General features: G+C 39.8%; 1 pseudogene; it reads right to left on the reverse strand.

Annotated features, from left to right (window-relative positions):
- Positions 1-361: 361 nt before the first annotated feature.
- LOC114047923 lies at positions 362-1,795 on the reverse strand (annotated as a pseudogene).
- Positions 1,796-7,102: the final 5,307 nt, after the last annotated feature.

The raw sequence follows: 7,102 nt of genomic DNA on the forward strand, positions 1-7,102 counted from the left end.
AAGTGTTAAGTGCAAATGAAAGGACAATAGATTTTAGGAGAAAGACACAAATGAGTTAAGAGAAAGCTTCACATAAAAATGCTTGACATAGAATCCCCTCTGTAAATCTATACCTTTTATAGATTGCATTTATCAAGTCCACATTGTTTTTGTGACTATTCAAGGGAGACATGATGAACAGGGCATTTACAAAGAAAAAAATGCAATGCATAAAATATACTATCTCTTAGAAGGTGATCTCTGTGAGATTGATTGCTTTTTTTTCTGGTAAGATCAGACCAGCTGGGAAAATGAATTTCATATAAGTAGAGATATTTTAAAAAAATTTTAATAATTAAAAAATACTCTCAAATGTGGAATTTTAAATGGAGACACACAACTCTAACAGAACACCAGAATATTCACTGTTACTAAGATCTTATCTCAAAGCTTTTTTCTTCAACACTTGTTTCTTCTCCCTGTTCAGCTTGTGAATGAAACCAAGGGATCCCAAACTCTTTGCCTGTAAATAATTCTGATTCAGCCATTTGAGAGCTAAATTCTGCAAAGCCCCTATAAGTGGAGCACAAAACTTGGGATTATCTTTATCCATTCTAAATAATGGTTCATGGAAAGATCTCCAGCTTTCCTGCAGAATTCCAGAAAGTGGTCATATTTGAAATAGGCTTGTTGCTTCTCTTCTCTGAGGGGCTCTAGGCCCAGCTCTTTTTTGAAAAATGTCCTCTGCCTTTCCAAGCTGATCTGCTTCAGAGTAGATGTTGGCCAGGTCTAAGTAAGCAAATAAAAACAGAGGTTCCTCTCTAACAGCTGTTTCAAAATGAAATATGGCAGATTGGATTAGTTTGTCTACTTCCTGTTTGTCCTTTCCCTTAGGCTTGTTTCATGTGACCTTTTTGATTTGGATCATTTGTGCCCTTTAACAAAGTCCCATTTCATGATTCACAAAAGTAGAGGTTGGTATCAGTTTTATAGCCTTTTTCAAGAGCTCAATAGCCCTCTCTGGGTTGTTTTCTCACCACTAAAATTTTGCTGAATTGTGAAAGACATAGGACTCAGATGTTACTTGGTTAAGGGCTTCCTTAATATAGTTTTCTTCTTCAGATCTTGCCCCTAAGTCCTGAAGTTTTAGTTACAGGAGAACCTTAACAAATGTACTTTTCAGTTCCTGCTCAAGTGCCTTCTTCAGAAAACTAGAGAAATACTTTTACTACTGGCACCATTTCTATCAAAGTCATCCCTTCAGTACATGACAATGGCAAATCCAATGTTAAATTCAGAGTGCTCAGGGTCTGACTCCAGGGCCTTTTTAAAACAGACTTTAGTCCTCTCATAATACCTCCCTCCAAACTTGAGAAGTGACCACCCTTTCTCACACTCAATTTCTAGAAGCTCTACTTTATAGCAGAAAGGACTTGATAGCCTCTTACAAATTGTCTCTACCTTGTCCAGGTAAGTCTGGGCTTCAGGGAATCTGTCCATTTGATAATAGATCCAGGCATAGTTTCCCAAGGTCACAAAGTTTCTCTTTTCTAGGTGGTTAGCATAGTCCTCCTGAATACTTTCTTCAGCATTTTTTAATTCTAAATATTCTTCATTTTGGCCTTTCAGATGTTCGACATAAGCCCAGTAAGTTAAAAAGGGTGACTTTGGATTTAATGGTCAGATATTCCAGCTGGTCATCAATTCTCTCTTCTGTATGAAATACCTCAATGTCCTCCATCTGTAGATTTCAAGTAAAGTGGCAATCCAACTTCAGCAGGAAGTATCTTAAGGAGGTCTTCAATATTTCATTCATGTTTATTGCCTAGTGGTCCAACATCCTGCAGTATTGTAGTCTGGTCTTACTTGCTTTTAAGGTTGCTTACTTGCTTTTAAGGTCTGCAGCACTGCTGTGAATTGGGGTTTCTCAGGACGGAGGAGGGACACCATTTGTGGATTCTTGGCTTGCTCAGTAGTGACTTATTGACAACCAAAACAGTGTAGTATTTTGGGGGCCATCAGAAAAAGAACTCTCTGAAATTATAGAATATTTTTACATGAATGTAAAGAAACAATATGAAAAATCTTTATAATGAATATTAAGGGTAGCAAAAACAGTTACAAGAAATCCATTTAATCCATATGTGATGCTCATTGAAAAATGGAATGTTCTCCTTCTTTTAGAAAAACTTATCTTTATTAAGATTACTGTATTTCAAATTAATTTTAAAAACAAACCAGGCAAGTAAGAGATCTTCTTTGTAATTAAAGTCCTTAAAATCCTAAACTGAATATATGTAGGCAAAATGCAATAAATTGTTATCTATATGTTTTAGGGGGCATTAATCTCTTGGGTAGACCTTACTTGGGCCAGTCTAGTAACTCAGGAACTGGGCTTAAGGCAATGAGACATTTGTAAAACACTAAATGCTATGAAATTGAGTATTAATAACAAAAGACTAAAAAAACAAACACTTCATAGGCTTAAATAACATAGATGGGAGCCAACATGGTGGATTAGAAATAGCAACCAACTGATCTTGCTCAACATTTCCCTCCAAACTGTGTTTTAAACAGTGTTTCGAATCAAATTTTGGAGCATCAGAACCAAGAAAACATCAAGGTAAGACTTTTTTTGAGGCTTGAGACACTTAGGAGGTGGGTAGAAGAGGTCTGTGACACCAGGGTAGAGGTCTTTCCAAGGTGCGATATGCATCAGCAGCAGCTTTAGGACTCCTAGCCCAGAAGTGGAAAGGGAATTATGTAAACGATAAGAAAGGGATTACAAGGGATGTTTTTCTGACACTGAAAACAAATGTCACTGATTGGTGCCTTTATTGCCTATATACAGTTTGAAGTAACAGGTCCAGGGCAGAGAGCAGTGCATATTGCCCATCACAATGAAGCAGTAATTCTGGTCACAGTCCCAAGGAAGAGAGAAACATTGGTGTTTGTGGCTGCAGGAGATAAAGGGACATGGTCAAAGTTTCAGAGTCAAAAGGAGTACTAGCACTTGTGGCTGTAGAAAAGCAGGGACCCAAGTTTGGCTGGGACTAAAGAAAGGAGGGAGAGCATTCTAGGCATGGAGGACAAACAGTGAAAGTAATCAGAGCTGAGAGATAGAGCATCTTTTTCCAGGAGCAGCAACAAAGCCAGTGTCACACAGCAACTGGAGCTTTGCCTTCAAGAACCTTATATCTTACTAACTGGGGTATATCACATGCACAGATGGGGAAACTCAAGCATTGGAGAAGTTATGTGACTTGTTCCTGATTACATCCAATTCAATCCAACAAGCATCTATTAAATGCTTACTTAGACCATATATTTATAGCTAGAAGGGACCTTGGAGACCAACACCCTCCTTTTACAGAGGAGGAACAAAGGTTCATAGAGTCATGATTTGCCCAAGGTCAGAGAGGTTACAAAGAACAAAATCAGGATTCAAACCCAGGTCCTCTGTCTCCCAAACCGATATTGTTCTTTCCACAAACCATTCTGCTTCTGCTAGGCTCCCGGGGTACTAATAAAATGAGGGGAATAGTCTTTCTGTCCTCAAAGGGCAGGCCTTAGAGGACTGAATAACAAGCAGCTGTGCCAGTTTCCAGACTTCTCAATGCACAAACACCAAAGACAACTTAGAAGGTCAGTAGGTAAAGTTTGTGACTGTGGTGAAAGAGAAGCTTGGTCCCAGCACCAGTCCCTGCACATGGCCCCAAGGTTGAGCTGCTTCCAGAACTTCTGACCCACAGACTGAGGGGGAATCAAGTGGCTGATCAGATGGGGATTGCAGGGATCTTGTTGATGGTGCAGAGGCAGGATTCCCTCGTTCTGCCCATGCTTGGATCTGCATCACAGTTCTGGGTGGCGGTGATGGGTCAAGGAGTTGTGCTGGTGTGGTGGAGCTTGTAGTGGTGGTGGAGAGGGAATCCTTACAGATCCAAGGCAGAAAAGACTTCTTGTGGTCACTCACAGGCCAGAGCCCAGTCCAGGAAAGGAGTAAACACCTCGACCTTGATCATACCACCTTGGAAGAACTCAAAATTTACCAGTCCCTAGAAGTATCTCTGAAAACAGCTGCACAAAACCCCTGAAGTTTGGGACAGTACATTATCCACACTGGAAGCAGACCCCTACCTTAACAAAGAGTTTAACACTCAAGTAATTGACTGCCTTCATGAGCAAACCTCACAAAAAAAAGTCAGACCACAGAATCTTACTTTGGTGACAATGAAAATCAAAACATGCAACCACAAGACAACAAAGTCAAAGCTCCTACATCCAAAGTCTCCAAGGAAAATATGAATTAGTCCCAGGCCATGGAAGAGCTCAAAAAAGATTTTGAGAACCAGGTAAGAGAAGTGGAAGAAAAAAACTGGGAAGAGAAATGAGAGTGATGCAAAAAAATCATGAAAAACAAGTCAAAAGCTTGCTAAAAGAGACCCCCCCAAAAATAGTGAAGAAAATAACACCTTATGAAATAGACTAACCCAAATGACAAAGGAAGTCCAAAAAGCCAATGAGGAGAAGATTGTCTTAAAAAGCAGAATTGGTCAAATGGAAAAGGAAGTCCAAAAGCTCACTGAAGAAAATACTTCCTTAAAAATTAGAATGGAGAAAATGGAAGCTAATGACTTCATGAGAGATTAAGAAATTGTAAAACACTCAGACACATGGCACTTACTAGCTGTGTGACCCTTGGCAAGTCACTTAACCCCGATTGCCTCACCAAAAAGGCAAAAAACAAACAAAAAACCCCCACAAAAACAAAGAAACAAAAAAGTTGTAAAACAAAACTAAAAGAATGAAAAAATAGAAGACAATATGAAGTGTCTCATTGGAAAAACAACTGACCTGGAAAAAAGATCCACAAGAGATAATTTAAAAATTATTGGACTATCTGGAAGCCATGACCAAAAAAAGAGCCTAGACATCCTCTTTCAAGAAATTATTCTAGAACCAGAGGGAAATTGAAAGAATCCACGCGATCACCTCTTGAAAGAGATCCTCAAAGGAAAACTCCTAGGAATACTATAGCCAAATTCCAGAGTTCCCAGGTCAAGGAGAAAATATTGCAAGCAGCCAGAAAGAAACAATTCAAGTACTGTGGAAACACAATCAGGATAACCAAGAATCACCTACCCAGCAAAATTGAGTATGATTCTTCAGGAGGGAAAATGGACATTTAGTGAAATAGAGGACTTTCAAGCATTCTTGATGCAAAGACCAGAGCTGAATAGAAAATTTGAGTTTCAAGTACAAGACTTAAGAGAAGCATGAAAAGGTAAACAGGAAAGAGAAATCATAAGGGACTTATTGTAGCTGAACTGTTTACATTCAAAAAAAGAAAAAAAAAGAAAAACAGGGACCCTTTCTGGGTAAAGACCAGAGCACAGACCAGAGGATCAATAGTCATACCTCTCCCTGGATCACATCTCCTTGGAAGCACTGAAAACTTGGCAGAAGCTGAGAACTGGTTCTGAAAACAGCAGCAGAAAAAAGCCTGAAACATGGAACAGTGCCTCCCAGTGCCCAGGTGAAGAGAGACTTTTTAAACATCAAGGTAAAAGTCAACAAATAAGCTAGAAAAATGAGCAATCAATAAAAAAAAAGAAAATTATAAAAGGTTCATTGTGAGGGATTGTCTGATGTTGGCTACGTGCCACGTGGGGGTTGTGGCAAGATGGGGCAGGGACAGGATATTAGGAAGTAACCGGAGCTCAAGCTCCCGAGGCAGGGGGCTGCGCCATGTGGAGTTGTGGTGAACTGGAGTAGGAACTGGGTACGGAGAAATAACCGGAGCTCATGCTACTGAGGCAGGGGGCTGTGCCATGTGAAGTTGTGGTGAACTGGGGTAGGAACAGGATACGGGGAAGTAGCTGGAGCATGTGCTCCTGAGGCAGGGGGCTGTGCCACGTGGGAGTGGGATGGCAGAGAATGAGCTCCCTTTGTCACGTCCTCTCCCTTTGTGCAGCACTAACCCCAGACGCCTCCTTCCAGTATCTGGGCCTAGCTTCCTTTGTCACGTCCTCTCCCTTGGTGCAGCGCTAACCCCAGACATCCCCTTCCGGTATCTGATCCTACAATCAATCACTAGTAGGAGGGCTGAGGAGGAGGGGCTAGGAAGGAATATAAGGGGCGGTAGGGGTCAGAGCTCGCTCTCTTGCTCCTGCTCTTGCTTTCCTGCTTGGCCTTGCTGTGATGGTCCCTGAATAAAGTTCGAGTGCTTGCACCTCCCGATCGGCTGGTCTCTATGTTTATCTGGGTGGGCTCCGAGGACTGGTGAGTATGACCCTGGCAGCCTGCTCCTGTTAGAAGGAGAGTGCACGGCCCGACTGGCACAGTTCTATAAGAAAAATTCCCCGAGAGTAGATGGATTCACAAGTAAATTCTATCAAACATTTAAAGAACAATTGATTCCGATACTATGTACAGCATTTGGGGAAAAATGGCAAGGGATAGAGTCCTACTATTTTTTTTATGACACAAATATAGTTGACACCCAAACCAGAAAGAGTAAAAAAAGAGAGAGAAAACTATAGACCAATTACAACAGTGAATATTGATGGAAAAATTTTAAATAAAATACTAGGAAGGAGATTACAGCACTTTCAAAAAGATAATTAATTGTGGCTAGTTGGATTTATATAAGGGCTGTAGGACTGGTTCAATATTAGGAAAATAATTAGTGTAAGTGATCATATTAATTACAAAACCAACAGAAATCACTTGATTATCACAATAGATATAGAACCTGCTTTTGAAAAAAACAAGTCATTCCAATTAAAAACACTAGAAAGTATAGGAATAACTTGAACTTTCACTAAAATGATAAGTAGTATCTATCTAAAATGATCAGCAAGTATTATCTCTAATGGGATTAGGTTAAATGCCTTCTCAATAAGATCACGGCTGAAGCAAGGATGCCCATTTTTGCCACTATTATTCAATATAAATGATAGCATTAGCAATAAGAGAAGACAATAAAATTAAAAGAATTAGAATAGACAATGAGCAAACAAAACTATCACACTTTGCAGATGATATGATGTTATACTTAGAGAATCAACTAAGATCTAGTTGAAATGATTAATAATGTCAACAAAGCTACAGTAAATAAAAT

Source organism: Vombatus ursinus, unplaced genomic scaffold (assembly GCF_900497805.2).
Source record: "Vombatus ursinus unplaced genomic scaffold, bare-nosed wombat genome assembly UNPS02014791.1, whole genome shotgun sequence".
Taxonomy (NCBI): domain Eukaryota; kingdom Metazoa; phylum Chordata; class Mammalia; order Diprotodontia; family Vombatidae; genus Vombatus; species Vombatus ursinus.